Source organism: Corvus moneduloides, chromosome 3, assembly GCF_009650955.1.
Source record: "Corvus moneduloides isolate bCorMon1 chromosome 3, bCorMon1.pri, whole genome shotgun sequence".
NCBI classification, from domain to species: domain Eukaryota; kingdom Metazoa; phylum Chordata; class Aves; order Passeriformes; family Corvidae; genus Corvus; species Corvus moneduloides.
In genome coordinates this window covers 4341898-4358809 of record NC_045478.1, presented here as the reverse complement: position 1 = coordinate 4358809, position 16912 = coordinate 4341898, and the positions used below count along the sequence as shown (strand labels likewise).

General features: G+C 39.3%; 2 long non-coding RNA genes across 2 annotated transcripts; one reads left to right on the top strand and one right to left on the bottom strand.

Moving 5' to 3' along the window:
* Positions 1-485: 485 nt before the first annotated feature.
* Positions 486-6297, bottom strand: LOC116442058. The gene is made up of 2 exons (XR_004239362.1): positions 5863-6297; positions 486-3555 (listed from the first exon to the last, which is right to left on the bottom strand). It is a non-coding gene; the product is annotated as an uncharacterized LOC116442058 (long non-coding RNA).
* On the top strand, positions 6195-16616 carry LOC116442059. Its single transcript, XR_004239363.1, has 3 exons — positions 6195-7226; positions 9002-9103; positions 10083-16616. It is a non-coding gene; the product is annotated as an uncharacterized LOC116442059 (long non-coding RNA).
* The last annotated feature ends 296 nt before the right edge of the window (positions 16617-16912 follow it).

The window sequence follows — 16912 nt, the reverse complement described above, 5'->3', positions numbered from 1 at the left end:
GAAGCCCATCAGCCCCATCCCTTCCTCCATCTCTAACAGCACAGAATTATTCCACAAGTTTCTATTTTTGCTAATTGGCTGCAGCTCTGTAATTATGAGATAACCGCTCCAAACGAAATATTTGGGATTGGGTTTGAAATATTGTCTCTTCCTGCCTGCCTGGGGGATTTATGCAAATGCAGAAAAAAAATCTACCCTAAGTCAAAAGATTCTGTGGTCTTATCCACCTCTTCCAGGACTTTATGAGCAGGAAGGAAGGTTGGGGCAGTTTTTCATTTCCTATGTGAATGTCAGAACTTGGAACAATAATGGGGTCTGGAATTGCTCTTAATAAAAAGTATGTTGGGATTATCAGTAGAATGGAAGGGAAGTGCACCAGGTGAGATAGCAGATATAAAAATAATTTTCCTGTTACAAAGTAGTTTTCTCCCTTTAAATGGCATGAAGGGCTAATCTGTTTAGTATCCAAGCAAGCTATTTATCTGGTAATTTATTTTCCTGCAAAAAAAAAAGTCCATCTGATATTATTAGGATATAAACAGGCTGTGTATATATTGTCTTCTTTTTTTGTCTTTGTTTCCTTTTGTTTTGTTTTATTTTTGTCTTTGTGTGGGTTTTGTTGTTGTTGTTTTTTGGTTTTGTTTGTATTTCTTTCTGGTTTCAAATGATCAAAAAAGATGATTATTTTAACTCTGCATCTGACAGCCACTGCCCATAGGTCAGAAGCACAAGCTAAAGATTGGAACATCTATAAGACTCAGTAGACAAGAAGTTAATTTTAAGTGTGAACTTTAAAAGCTTTAGCTGACTTCAGTTTGGAAGAAGAGACGTGACAGGTTCAAGGTTTTACATGACTTAAGTATCCCAGAACAAGCCAACTACAGCACCTGGGAGACGGTGGTTTAAAAATAACCCTCTAGAACACAAAATTAATAATAATTTGGTAGGGCTTTTACTTTGTAGCAGATTCCCCTGGTGTGAGCAAGCTCTACAAGTGGAAGGTGTTGCTGCCCATGGCAGGGGATTTGGAACCGGATGAGCTTTAATGTCCCTTCCAACTAAAACCATTTCATGATTCTACAAATAGTTAATACAAAAAGTATTCCAAGCCTGGAATTCAGTGCAGAAATTTGGAGACTTTGTCAGATTTCCCTGTTCATAGGAAATCAAATGCCATAAAATACACACACGTTGCATTACACATGCAGATAGAGTTAGTTCATGTATGTAGTATGTACATGCACACATACAGGTGTTCAAACAGGGGAAGAGGAGAATGACAATGAATCGTTGTTAGAGCAAAAGAGGTACACTTGAAATTAAAACTCACTTCTGGGAAGCATAAATATGAAAAAGCAGTATTTGTTACTGCAACAATGCTCATGACATTTTTAAAGAGATCCTGAATATCTGGGGGGGAAGATGAGTCTCATGGCATATCACATGTCTAGGTGGCAGGTTCCTAATCCAAGCTGGTTGTCCAAGGTGCTGATCATCTCTCAATAGTCAATGGAAGAGACAGGATCCTCCAGAGAGCAGCTCACCTCACTTTTACTGGGATGGGTGAGGCCGTTTCTAGAGGTTTGTGTCTTTCTCCACTGGCTGTAAGAGAAACTGATTAAACAGTGTAGATGAATGTCTGACTTTCTGATGGTTAAAGTTAGGTGAGGTGAATTCACTCTTCCTGTGGGGAACACCTCCAATCCGAATAAATTTCTGCAGTGTTTGAGACACATTACTTTAGATTGCTGATCTAAATATTAAGAAGCCAAAGACTTTGACCTGTTTAAGCTTTGGTACGCCTGAAGTCTTTAAGCATTAATTATATAGCTACAGTGTCCTTTAGCTGCTGCCATCAGGCAAAATCGTGGACCATGAGGCCTCATTCCCACCACTTGGAAAACACCTAAATCCTTTGCTTGTATTTTGGCACTGCCAGTGCCAGATGAAGCCAAGCATGCAAATGCATAAAGTATCATTCAGAGATAAAGGGAGGTGGGATTCAGTTACAGGTAAAGGTACTTCAGCGTTGTTTTCAACATACAAGTGCCTGTGGCTCCCCAAGTATTAAACATCCTGCTAAGGGCTGGTGGAGCAGAGAGAAGGTGCCAGCTCACACTTATATTTAATTTTAACCAGAAACCCCAGAAGCTCAAGAGATCAAAAGTGGGTTATTTTGCCCCACCTCTGACCCTTCACTCACAGCTGTAGCCAAGTTTGTGAAACTTCTCCCACCTGCCCACCTCTCATTTATCCCTAAATGGTACCTGGGGCTGTGTGTGCCCTTGCTGAGTCAGCTGTTGTTGTGCCTGATCCATGGTGTCAGGTGCCCAAGCCAGGCTTGCACAGGCTGTTCCTAACTCTGCCAGAATGAGTTCAGCTAAAATATCATGGTCCTGAAGAACACACGGTTTGCCTTGCCCAGAAGGCGTCTTCCACATCAAAATCCGGTCTATAGCAGGAGATTTGGGGCAAAGGAGAAAAATGAAGGAAATAGGGACTTATTCTTCATTCCTAACACCAGGCACAGGCTGTTCTGCAGGGAGGAATGCAAATTTTATGGGACCAGGGGAAAAAGAGGGAAAATTGCTTTGCAGCTGGCTTGTGCGCTGGGATGGAAGACTCCTGCTCCTGTCATCATGTATGCACTGTTCACTGTAAAGTCACAGAGTAAAACATGCACATAGTCCCTGGAGAGCTCTTTGTCTGTACTGATGGTGCCAGCTGACTCATCAGGGAGCCTAAATGTCATCATTTGGGTTACTCCATGGAGTGAGTACCTGCTGCTTTCTGTGGTGCCTGTTTTGGGTGTTTGCAATAAATGAACTGGATAACGTTCTAAGATGCAACTCCAAGTATAGAGGAGCACAGGATCCATCAACCCTTTACAGACCTTGAGCTCAGTGCTTCATCCTTTTTAATAAGAGAATAATTAGGACACTTCAAAAAGATCCATCTACATTTTACTTATTCATATTCAGAAGTAGCTAAACCAAAATCAGAAATGTGGCACTGGTATGGCATCAAAGCAAGCAAGGTCCGAAAGAGTCACAGATTCTGATTTTAAGCTCCACTTAGCCTTTATGATAATTCTCATGCAAATCATCCAGGATACCTCACTTCTATCAGGCTTTTGCTGAAGCTGTAACATTCTGCAGTGTGTTTCTCCCAGGCCTTAGATTTTCTGGCTGTGTGCACATGCTCACTGTTAATGAAAGCAAATGGCTACAGGGGATTCCAAGTCTTAAATTTAATAACGGGCAAGAGTTAAAGCAAGCAGTGACTTTGCACTGGTGCAAAGGCTCTGCCATGGACATGCCAATGGTGAGCTGAGCACAGACCTGGGCATTATCTGGTCAGTTCCTGTAAAGACAGAGAAGGGAAAACACATTTTCTCCTCACTCTCTTCTCTTCCTCCCCTCAACCTCACCCTCATTGCACCTGTGAGGTCTCAGACTGCTTTTCCCCCTTCTTTTTTCTTTCTTCCTTTTTCAAGTCTCCAGCTGCTGCTGAGAAGGGAATTTCCAAAGCATCCAGGATCCCAAGGGCAGCGTGCTAGGAATAAATAGCACAAAGACAAGTCATTCCATGGCAAATACCACTCAGTAGGAAGCAGGAAAACTGAAGCAGTAAGTATGCCAGTAATTCTGATCAATATGCCCTCTTTGTATGTCAGGCTACAAATGCAGAACAAAGTTGGTTAAAATGCACGTCCTGGGACATTTTAACATCTGGAACTTTTTATGTATTCATGAAGATTGTGAGTCAGATTCAAAAAGCTGTTTAAACAAGTGTGTTGATACACATAAGGTTTACTGTATATATAGAAAAAAGCAGCATTGTTAACATGTTTTTTTGTATCCCTGCCAACCTCCTGCCAACTGGGGATGGAGTGTAGGTTGTTGGCATGGATTCCTAAAGCTCTCATTGGAATGGAAACTTCCCAGTGCTGGTTCAAAGGTTAGCTGGTTGTTTGATTTAAGCCAAATAGCCTTAGAACACAGGGATTTATTTTTTCATCCAAATGAACATTTATGTTGGTAATTCTCACATTTGGTTTTGGTTGTTACTGGAGATGTTTATTTGGGCTTGAAACAAGTGGTCTGGTTGGCTTGGTACTAAAAGAGCTTGATTTAACTTGTGTAAGACTTCCATTATAGCAGTAGCTGATTGTTTTTGAAGGAATTAAGCTCGCTTCATGCTGGTTGTATATAGATTAGACTCCTAGTCCTGGCTAATCAACAAGCAACCTGCTTTAGGACAGAGTGAATCACTGTCTGGAGGTTCCTAATTCTTTTGTATTGAATCCATACACAGAAGCTGGAAGACAGGTTTGGTCTAAGAGCTTAACACTGACTTTAGTGCCACCTTTAATAGGTGTTAGTGAGATGGGATTCATGTGTCCTTCAGAGAAATAAACACCTCAAATCTATTGAGAAATCCCCAATTGTTTAGGAAATTAAATTTGTTTCCAAATCCCTTTTAGCTTTAATAAATGGGAGTGAAGTATCTATTTATTTTAAAACAATGTGTTTGGTGGAGTGTCAAGCTGCTCTTCATTTCATGAACCCTTTCACCAGCAGTTTCAGATATCCATAGATAACTGGTCAAAAGGGTTGGGATGAAAAACTGCAGCCTGAGCCCTGTGGTGCAATTTGAAAGTGTCTTTCTTCCTGGTGGCAAAGCTGCAGGCAAAAAGATTTCCTTTTTTTTCCCCGACTTGTTCAGTAACCATAAGGGACTCCGTACTTCAGGGAACTCATCAGGCAGTTTTTTATCCATAAGAACGAGTTTGAGCTATAATTAATTAATTAATCACTTTAAAGTGCTCTGAGATTTTGCAAGAATACAAGGCAAAAATACTAATACTCAGGTTTATGGCAATCATAAAGATAATGTGCATGTAAAAAGAAATAATATTTTATGAATGTGTTTACAGTATCCTCACTTAATACCCATTTGGTTTGATCACCCTTAAAAAACCTCTTGAGTCAAAATGTTATGTTCTGTTAGCTCCTTGTAGACCCATAAAACTTTCAATATAACTCATTCATTCTTAAATTTACTTTTTTTCTTTAAAAAAGTAGTTTTCCATGAACAAATATCTTATTGTAAATATTCTGTCAGAAGATGCTTGCAGCCAGCTTTCTGGTTAGAGTTAAGGTGTTAAATTATGCCTCAGTGCCTTTTTCAGATGGAATTTAGGTGTTTAGATTTTAAAAGTCTAAATTTAAGGAGGTTGTTGTGGGTTCCCCTTGTATGCAGTGGGGAAGACAGGTAATTCTGAGATCAATAGACCTAAAATATGAATTTAACATAGCTGAGATGAAAGACTTGATGAGAGTCTATTTTTCTTAGTTGGGAAGCTTACAGTTTTAATTTCAGGTGATCACTATACCTTTAAGTGTGTTAGCATAACTAAAGTCATCAAGACTTTAAACACACTCAGGTAAAATGAATCACACCTATGGCTTTCATTTTTTAAAATGAGAAAATACAATGGATTTCTCTAGTCGATCATGTTTAATTCACAATAGTTAAGTCTTCTCACTACAGAAGTTGAACAATCTTCAGTGTCGTTAACTTCACAACTGGATGAGGCCAATAAGTGAATTAAATTCCATGGGAATTAAAGTGTATTAAGAATTCCAGCCCAACATCCAATTCGATACCACAAAATAAGGCAATAATACAGGAGAGGGATGGATTTCAGTCTGTTCCTAACTCCAGACACATTCCCATCCTTGAAAGTGTTCAAGGCCACGTTGGATGGGGCTTTGAGTTGGAAGGGACCTTAAAGATCATCTTGTTTCAAGCCCCTGATGTGGGCAGGGCACCTTCACCAGACAGGGTTTAACTTACCTTCAGTTGGGCAGTTAAAATCAGGGTACACTGATGACTTGAGTCAGTGGCTCGTGTTGGTCCTGATCCCTTTGAGATGCTCCGGGATATTTCCAATGACTATGGAGCTGTTAGATGTGCCACAAAAGACGTTTTAAACAGAGCTCTTCTGGAGTAGAGGCTGCATACACCTGTTTGTTGAAGACTTGGGCTTCAATTGCACAAAAAACATCAATATTTCTGTGAGAAGATCATCTCTTCAGAGATTTCTTCAACATCTGCTTCTCATCCCATCACAAATGCTGCCTGTCTTTGGGATGCTTTGGCATTTCCACTTCCAGTCTCAGCTTGCAACCAGCAGTAAAAGAACAGAGGAACTTGATGAAGTCTGGTTTGAGTTTAGGTGTAAAAATGACGGAGGCTCATCTGCTTTCTATCTTCTGTGAATTGCTGGCTAGTCCTTCTCCGTCAAGATGTTCAAGTGAAGATTATTACATTTTTAAGGAGATTGTGTAGGGGCCTAGAATAGGGGCTGGGTTAAAAGAACCAGGAGATCCTTCTGCCTGTGTCTCCTCTATAAATCTCTCATTATCAAAATAATGTCTCATTTGTGGTCTTGGATGGCTCTGCCTTGAATGAGTCATATTTCTTTTGATACAGATGATTCATATCACTTCTTGTACAGCCCAGGCTTGATCTGCAGAAAAGCTTAGCAACAGAAAAGCTATAGCAAACAGGCTCTGCACATGCTCCAAGTTTCTGATAATCGACCTTTATTTAATTAAGCTTCATATCTGTCTTATGAGGTAATTATTATTATTTTACAAGTTGTACTTTATTATGAAAAAGAAAGCACCCACAGATATTAAGAGATGGATGAAACTGATGGGAGGTATTGTTGTAAAGATCTGGATTCAGAAGTGTCTCCCTTACTATTGTTCCTAAGCAGACAATGCCTAATGCAAGTTGTAGATACAAATTCAGCACAGCCAACAAGTGTCTCTCTGCTCTCAGACTGCATGGCCTTGGTTTCTTAGGCTACTTGGTTCAAAGGATAATAATCCCTCTCTTCCTCTGCCAGTGAAGAGGATTGTCCGGCATTTAAACTGGGAGAAAAGGGATGTTTTTCAATGTGGACTTTGTGGTTTCCGCACTCTTGAAGCACAGAGCTAAGATCAAGTATGGTTTCTGCATGTGGAGGAGCTACTAGTGGTGCAATTTAACAGGATTCAGCCTCCAAAAGCTGTAAATATGCTTGAGGTGGAAGAAGTTGTGAATGAAACCCAGATGAGGGAATGTGTAGTTAAGCAGTGATTGGAGCCAGTTTGCCAGTTGTGACCATCTTTGGTTCTGCCTCAGCAACATGATCTCCACAGCTGAACCTGGTAAGTAAAATATGTGTTCCCTTGATCTTTTTATCTTTCACTCTGGACCTGAAATCAAACACTGAAAATAGTTTTACCTTAAAAAGCCCCCGAACAATAAAAACGGAACTAATCACGTGTTAATTGCATCTCTTGTGTAAAAACAGTCAAAATCATAAGCACCCGTGAAAGTCCTGCACCTTCCCACATTGGAAAATAATGTATTTTTGTTTTTTTCTCCACATGTTTTTTTACATCATTAAAACAAAGATAAATTAGCCTGCAAAGTCTAACAGCATTGACTTTTTTAATGATTGCTCTGATGTACTTGCAGATATGATCCAATATTAGATTTCACCCTATTTACTCCAGATTCATTATGACACCTTCAAAGATCAAAGTAGAAAACAAATCATTTTAAAATAAGTTCATAAATAAGGTACCTAAGTGATGTTTTGATAATATCACAGAAAAAGAGCTTACTGAAAACCAAGCTACCCTGTCTATCTAGACACTCAAGCTGGTTTGCTCCTATGGTTATTTTCCTGAAAGAATGTAGAAAAGATGCCTTGTCTTCCAATACCAGTATTTCCATATCTGTATAAGTGGGCACTTGGAAATAAATGAATAATGTGATGATACATCAGGTAATTTTTATCAAATATAACAATGTTAGCCAAATTAAAAAAAAAAAATTGCTAAAACTGAAGAAGTAACAACTCACAAGCCCTTATTTCACATGGGGCTTCTGTTCTGAAATGTTACATTTAATGCAGTGCACTGTTAGCTCATAGAAACATAGAATTGTTTAGGCTGGGAAAGACTTCTAAGATCATCGAGTCCAACGTCTCCCCAGCACTGCCAAATTCACCACATGTCCCCAAGTGCCACATCTACACATCTTTTAAGTCCGTCCAGGGACGGTGACTCCACCATTGCCCTGGGAGCCCATTTTGGACCTTGAATAGTTTTCCTACTGTTGTTGGCTTTAGGTGGGAACCATCCAGAGATAATGATCTCAGGTAGATCCCCAAACTGGAAAGGTAGCTGATCTTGTAATTACTGAATATACATTTAAACAGGAAGTTGGGGCTTGATTTTGAGATCATTGAAACTCTTTTTTTTTATAGAGTTGTGACCACCTGCTCAATCACATGGACTAAATTGGCTTTCCCAAGGCAGTCCCTTGCTTACCAACAGGCACATCACAGACACAGTCATTGGACTCCATCACACTGTGGAATATAGAGTCATACTGATCACAGTGAAATAGATGGAAAGCCCTTTTTCTTCTAGCTATACTTTCACAGAAGTATCTCAGAAGGAGCTGGCAGACTGGAAATTTGCAGAGATATTGTGTCTGTTTGCATGGATAAGCAGAGATTAATTTTCCAGGTCACCCTCCTTTTGCAAAACATACAATTCATGTTGAAAAGAAAAAAAAACAAACAAAAAAAACCAAACCAAACCAAACAACAAAAAAAACCCCCAAAAAATCCAAACCTGGAACACACCCAAACTTCAGAGTCTTGAAGCAAAACCTCATCATTTTATCAAGAAAAAAAAGTCCTAATATCAAGCTATAAGTTAAATATCTAGCGAGATACAGCTGTAATTAATTCCGTGATAATGAGGCAGTCAATACATTGACACTTTCTGATCTGACAAGGATGGTTATTGGATCACTATTTATCTCCCAGTTCCCCAATAGTCAATGCTTTTAGTGAAAAGTCTCCTTTGACTCTTTCCCATTTGATGTTTTAGCTTATTTGAATTATTGTCTCTAATTTTGTCAGGCTGGAATGTTATGGAGCGGGCTGCTAGGATACTGCAAGATTCATGGGTTTTGGATATTGTACCACAGTAAAACAGCTGGAGGGGAGGGGAGAACCGGTATGGTGAGTAATGGCAAATGCATCCATCACAACAAAGAAACTTCTATCAACCCCACTGGCAAAACTGTGAGTTACTGAACTATCAAGGATCTGAGGCTGAGGTTTTTGAATGATAGCTATATATACTTTCCCCTTAGAGGAGTGATCTTGCCCTGGACTGATGATATTTGTTGCCATCAATGATGACAATGAACATCTGTGCTCCGTGGTAGCTGCTTGTAATTTCTTTGCCAAACACATCCACTCACAGGACAAATAGATGCATTTTGAAATTAGCAATAAATAGGACCAAGCAAGATGCACAGAGATGTGGTACTATCCAGCCATCTTTGAAGGAGTTAGTTATTTTTTACTGACCTAGTGGCATCACTGAGTCTATTTATACCATCTCCTACATTTTATTATAAAGCTTTTTAGCAGTGAGGTACAATATTCCCATGGGGTAAAAGAACTACTTCACTACGAGCTCAGTTTGTCACAGAATAGTTGCCTTTCTTTAAAGCCATATCAATGCTTGTACAAAAAGCACCAGGAAAGAAATTGTGGTGCAATTGAAGTTAATGCTGAAAATCTCTTTGACTTCAAAAAGGACAGGAGTTCGTGCACTGAACATAGTTCTGAGGTTGTCTCCAATTTTGGGGTGTCTTTGTAAGCAGTTTTTGCAATTGTGAATGAGCTTGAAGCACCTAAAATCTGTCAATTTGGTGTTTAAAAAGCCTAATTACCTTAGGGTGACCTATGAGTTGAAATTTTGAGCCAGCTTTGGTTCACAACCCTTCATCTTGGTTTAATCATTTTATTTTCATCATTGCACTGCTTAATAGGTCTGGGGAAGGTTATTGTAAATGATCACGTTACATAACTTTCAGATGTAGTTGTAAAGTCAGACTGGATAATTGTAAGGATTTTTTATTATCTTAACCGTCCTTTTGTTTCAGGTTGTAATTCACACCCATCCTCCTTTTTTTTCTTCCTGTCACAGTTTCTTAAATGTGAACTACAAAGTCTGCAGAATGAGGAAAAGACACAACCATGTTGGAGACATAACGCAAGCAGCAGTGAATACATACCAGAACTTGGAAAAAATATTTAAGGAGGACATACACCACAGAGGGTGCCCATAGACTATTTTGTGCTTGAACTCCAGTATCAGAGGAGCAGTTAAAACACACCACCCAAAGTAAAGCCATAATTGTGAGAAGTGAACTAATAATGGGTAAGCATACAAAAGAAAAGACTGGGAAGAAACAGTCAAAATAAACTAGAGAATGAAGCATCAAGGCTAAACTCAAACATAGTCATGGCACAGGCCCCTAGGAACTGATGTAACTTTGTGAGAGACAGCTGACCTTTTGTTCCCACCACTCAGGACCCTTAAAATCTTCTCCCTCTGGGCTTTTGCAGTGAGAAGAGTCTTCAATGCTAAGTTTTGAATATCTGAATCAAGTTTGTATTTAAAATACCTTAACATTATATGGGTTTGTAGCCACAGTATCCAACAGGAGCAGCTACTGCTGCAGGGGAAGGATGGCTGCCCTCTAAGTGGGGTAAAAGTTGATGCCTAGAATTATTTAGATTTCATCCACCTTTGGTTCTGGACTTTGATCCTTGTTCTTTACTAGTTTCAGGTGTACAAGATGAATAGGAACATATTTAGATACTGTTTTTTGTGGGAATAAGCAAGAGAAAGAGATGGACATATTCAAATGGCCACTTGTGGGTCTCTAACCTGACTATGACAGCATGTCAACTGAAAATAATGATGGGTTGATTTAGATTGTTAGTAGGTGTGAAGGATCAAGCCCTATTCACAATGCAGTAAAAGAAGAAAAATTTTTACTGGGTTGAATTTCTCAGTGCAGCAAAGTCTCCACTGCAAGTTTGCTCTCACCAGCTGCATCAGGACCCGGTGCCCCTTCATTTCCATCTTCTATAGGTGGTGGAGGGAGTGGTGAACTCAGGAATTCTAGTGTGGGATTCCCTTTCTGAATAATATATATAAATTTAGTCTAGATAACTAAATTCCAAAACAAGTTTTACTGAGTCATCTAAGTCCATGATGCTACTGATTTGCTGGCTACATCCTAGTCAGGTTATTAGATACTGAACCTGCTCTAGTGGAAGGTCTGCCTGTCCATGGCAAGGGGACTGGAACTAGATGGTCTTTAAGGTCCCTCCCAAGCCCAACCAGTCCGTGACCCTATAAGGTGACATAGGGCATATAAGAGACCTGGGCTCTTTTGATTAAATAGCCTACATTATCACAAGTGGCACTAGACACCTATGGCTGAGTGCTTGAATCCAACTCTTAGTCGACGCAGTCAGTGGAGCTTGGAGAACAATTCACCTTCTTTTAAGGCAGACATCTAAGGAGCATCTATTCTAGGAAATGTAACACTGCCAGAACCCAGGGGTGGAAATGGTTCTGGCTGAATTAGCACAGACCAAGAAGTGTTCCAAACAGAGTTTGAATCTGCCCATCTCATTTTGGAGGCCGGGAGAGTTTAAATCATACTCTGGCTAAACTGTATTTGTTGGGAAAATGAGCCTGGCATGACTTTACTGACTGTACTGTTTATATCTCCACTGATGATGGGAGCAGAAACAACTCTTGCCTGCTTAGACACTGCATGTAGACCTCAAAGCTGAGTCTCTTAATCTTGAACTGAATCCCACCTCTGGAGAAGGATGGGGTCAGCCTGCAGCCCAGAGCATCAGGCACCTCTATGGGGATGGGGACGTAAGCACACGAGTTGGAGTCAGGATCAGGTCCAGTGAGTGTAACCAGGACTAGACAGAGCCAGGCAGAGCCAAGGTCAGGTCTGCATGTGCTTCAGCTCCTGTAAAACACTTTTATTGGCCTGTTCCGTCTGGCAGATGTTCAAATAGGATATTTTTTTGTCAGAGCTGTGATGTCACAGTTGCTCTTAACTGATTAAACTGCTCTCTATATCGCAGTATGAAGACCCTCTACCTGAAGCCACACATCTCCCTCCTCTCTTTCATGCTGTTTTCTTGGTTGGTTAGTTGGGTTTGTGTTCTTTTGTTGTGACTGTTTTTGTTTTTCACTGGGCAAATCATCTGAATGATTTGTCTGAACTTTCATTTTTTCCCTCTCTTCATCTTCTTTAGCAAGGTCAGTTTGGGGATCCAGCTCAGAGTGAGGCTCCATATCTTGGGGATCCAGCTCAAGGTGGAATTCCATAGCCCCAGACTATAACAGCAAGGGAAGGGGCAGAGGAGCCTTGGGTGACACAGCCAATTTTTGTGGGCAAATGTGCTTGGAGTGGCTCAAAGCAGTGTTGAGCCCCAGAGTGTGGGTGAAGGATGCTCACTGTGGTGGAATACAAGTGAGTCTCTGAGTATTCAATTTTTTTGGAAAAAAAAATTTGTTATTGCTGGTATTAAGGAATTATTCAGATAAGATAAGAAAAAGGAGGAAATAAAATGTAAAATAATTCTTCCAAAGCCAGTGTACATTTCCTAGGCAACAGTGAGGAAAATAATAGAAGTCTAATAATATAATTTAAGCCCTGTTAATGGGAATAGCCTCTTCTTGTAATTATCTCAGCAATACATTCTCTCTCTTTTTTCTTTTTGTATTTACCCATTACCTTTTAACGTTAAATAGCATTAGCAATAAACAGGGAAAAAATGGAGATATTTTCTATCTACAGTCACTAGCTGAGCAGAAGTGCAAATAAGCAGCTCACTTTGGATTTTGAAGCTGGGATGTAATTGAATTTCAGACTACAAATCTGCATCTGAATTTCAGTGGTAGCTCTGAGACAGTTTGACTCTAGCTGGTGTCAGAACTCTTAGTTTAGACCCTATAAAGAGACAATGGAAAGTATCAACTCACAAATTCTCACCCAGTGATAATGTTTAAGACATGCTAATAATCTGCTGTCAAGATTACAAAATAAATTAACTATTCAGTTTGCTTTTATGATGAAAAAAAAGAAGTCTTCATTTCTCTTCTGTGCACTAACCTGGATTGGGTGGGACAGACAGACCTTGCACTGCTGTAATTGGGATCCCATGCCAATCCATTCATTTCACTGCCCCTGCTCCTAATTTACATTGGCAGCAAATGTTTTTCCACATCACTAAGAGATACACTTCTATTTAAGACAGATTTATTTCATGGGAAAGGGAAAAGAAGTCCTCCTATGAATACTATATGTAGAAAAAAAAACAAGCTTTGCCTCCTTTCTCTTATACCCCCTGCCCCTCTCCTTTTTGTAATGCTGAAGGTAATGAAGCAAAATTTGTTGCTACAGATCTAAACATGACAATTCTGCAATTTTTATTTCCTTAGTTCAGCTGAATTTGTTATTCTCGTACAGCTCTGTAATTGCCTTTTTTTTTCCCCAGCTATCAAGTTCACACAGGTAGAAGAAAGACTGCTTTAGATCTGAACTTGATGCTGGAGGTCGTTGGGAAGATTATGTAATACGACTCAAAAATGCTTTACAAACTGTTCAAATAGCAGAACATTTCTAGTACAGTGCAGGAACATAAAAGTGAAACCAAACAAACCCAAACCGTTTTGCAATTACTGACAAAATCGTGCACTGGCAGAAAATGTGAAAGCATAACAGGAGTGGAGAAGGGTTCTTTTTTTTCCCTCTCTTTTCTTTCTTTTTTGTCCTTTTCCCCCCCTTCCTCTTTTTTTTCCCTTGCTACAAATAAAACAAATGCATCTCAGTTCTTGAAACAACCTGCATACGTGTCCACTTCCCCTGCCTCACTGCTTTCCTTTTGTATTCCTAGCACTAGGAAAAGATAAAATAACATTAGCTCCATGAGTAAATTAAATGATGGATGTTTGGATTTTTCCAAATCTAACTCTTTAAGCCTTAGTTTAGAAGCTTAAATGTGGAATGAGAGACTATGTCCTGTTTCTCCCTGCTGGGTTCATTTAGGATAAAACCCAGGCTGTCCTGCATTTTAGTTGGAGACTTGCACACAGTGGGGGTGATTGGACTTTCTCTGCCCAAGGCACAACATATGCTACTTCCCATCACTTTAATAGGCATTAGTTCCGCAGACAGCACTGGTCAAATGTACATTATTCACAATCACTTTAATGCAAATATGCAAGGATGAGAAAGAAAATATGTCACAAAGAAAGGATCGGCCATTTCCATTCTTTTTTGATTTTCTTCTTCTATCACAGCATCTCCTCTAACACACCTGTCTGTCTACACAGATGTGCAATCACTGTATTTTTTTTGGAGGATTTTGTTTATTTTTTACGAGAGGTCTCAACATTGGTTGAAAGTGTTTAGATGTAAAATATCAATGCTACGCTTTTACTAAAGGTGCTGTCTATTGTTATTCTTAGGACTCGCAGGACAAAGCTTTCTTTTTCATGGTCAGCCTCTTCTGTTTTGGAAGGTTTAGTTTAATAATTATTTTTATTATTTTTGGTCTGCTGAATCCTTTTGTGCACCATAAGAATGACCCGTGTCTGTAACAAATAAAGCTTCCTAATTAAATTATTGTCACGAGAAGTACATTCATATACTTCTGCTTAGATGAGAAATAGTTCCATGTTTTTTTGCATTTACACCATGATTTCTTTACATTTATATTTTAGCTGTGTAAATAACATCTAGGGCTCTGCACTCTGCCACTGTGCTATAAATCCTCTTGTGGTACTGTGCTGAAAGGGAGACCACAAAGATGTTCTCAGTATCTACCTGTCTGTTTGCCTGCCTGCCCATCTTTATTTCCTTGTGATGGGTACTGAACAGACAAAAACCAAGCAATGCTTCTTCTGAGAGGATCATTATACTCATTAAAATATAATGAGTATAATTCAGCAGCTTATTCAGAATACGATGTTGCAAGTCACAAGATGTAAGAATTTACCAGTTTTTATCTTTATTCTGCCTTTTTTTTCTCTTGTGTCCTTGCCAAGTGCAACACTTCACTCCCACCCTGCCCATCCATCCCTGCAGGTGTCAAAGTTTTTCTAAGTTATCACATTTATGGTTGTTTCTTTCCAACCAACTTCCTACACAAATCCAATAGGTGTTTGGACTGAGTACCAAGCGTGAATCCAAGCTTATCAGGCATTTGATAAAGTGGAAAGATGTTGCTGTGTGGCAGCCAAAATCAATCTAACCTTTGGCTGCCACAGTGTTCCTTAAGAGAGAGGAATTGTTCCTCTCTACCTAATAACCAAGGCCAGTGGTAAAACCTTGGCCAGACCCCAAATGGAGTAAATCAGTCCATGAACTGTATCAGCACGACCCGAATTGCCTCTCCAGGGAGGTTTCGTGCTGCACTGGAAGGCTCTTTATTGTAACAAAGAGACAGAGGCATTAGATCCAGAGATCTTGTGGTTGAATAAATTGAAACCTCAGTTTTCAAGCCAAGAGCTCACTGGATCCATCAGGATAACTTGCCAGGGAAGCTGTTGCTTCTAAAGATTTTATTTCTTTAAGGTTGTTCATCTTTCCTAAGAAGATATTTGGACTCTACCACGGGATCATGGGGTCATGGCATGAGTTTATTTGGAATGTCTTGAAGATAAATAAAATATGATTAATAGCACAGAACATTGTGGCATTAGAAAGCCAAAACTATGTGTTTTCTGTAAGAAATTAATTATTAATAACCAGAATAATTTTGTTAGATATTCACCTGTGAAACTCAAAAGTATATTTTTAAATAGTTATATTCCCATGAGATATTTTAATTCAGAAAAAATGTTGTTTTCTGCACAGCAACTATTCCCCTCTCTCACACACCAGGTATGCCCACAATGTTCACTTTGCTCATTTCGTTAGTGTCGAGTGATTAGGCATTAATTGCAAAATGTAACATTGCATCCAGTTTGCTTTCTAATAGGTGACTTTTAATGGCACAGTGCTGTACCAACGACTTCTAATTAATGCTCAGTGTTGCCCTTTTAAGTATAGAAGGAATGACAAAACAATAGATGTGTGAGTATATTTTAAAACACGCATAAAAGATTTTGGCAACCCATTTACAGAATCCCTCGAAAAAACAGCACTCAGTGGTATGGAGAGGATTAAATGATGGCAACATGATGGACAAACCTTGGTTCTTTTGATTTTTCACTGATACTTTATTGTAACCCCACTTAAATCAATCCAGGTTTACATCACCAGAAAGGAGAAAACAATTCTGCTTTTGTTTTTTTGTGTGTCATCATATTGAAGAGTGACACAGATCATAATCAAGGCTGGCCCAGTGCCAAGTACCAGGGAGTTCTGGCCAGTGATCTCTGTGTTTTCCTGGCCTAGCGAGATAAATTGCATCAATTTTGTAAGGAACAGCAACAAGGAGCAAAGCAGCAAGCATTGCATCTGGTCACCTTTAACTTCTCAGCCTAAGTGAGCTCATGCCCAGTTACATCTGGATTAGCTAAGAGGTTTTTGTATCATTTCTAGTAATCTTTGTCCTCTGTGTGTGTAAAACAAGGTGTTTTATTGGATCTGTCACTACCTCGTAGAACAAAATAAAGGCAAATAAAAATAACAACTGAAATTACTATGCTCCTGCTCCTCCTCCTTTCTCTGCAGCTGTTTGCTTTATTTATGTTTTTACCAATACCAGAGGATTTATGTGAGTTTTTAAAAATAGTTTGGAGCTAGCCAAGCATTGCTTCCCCTTGAAGCAATCACTTCACGGACCACTTTATTTACTATACAGTTCAGATGTCAGATATTTACATGGTAGAGGTTTTATTATTAATAGATTTTTCGATTGGGAAAGCCTGTGTTCTCTGAACTTAGTAGGATTTTATCTTTTCTTACAGGCGATGAGTGATTT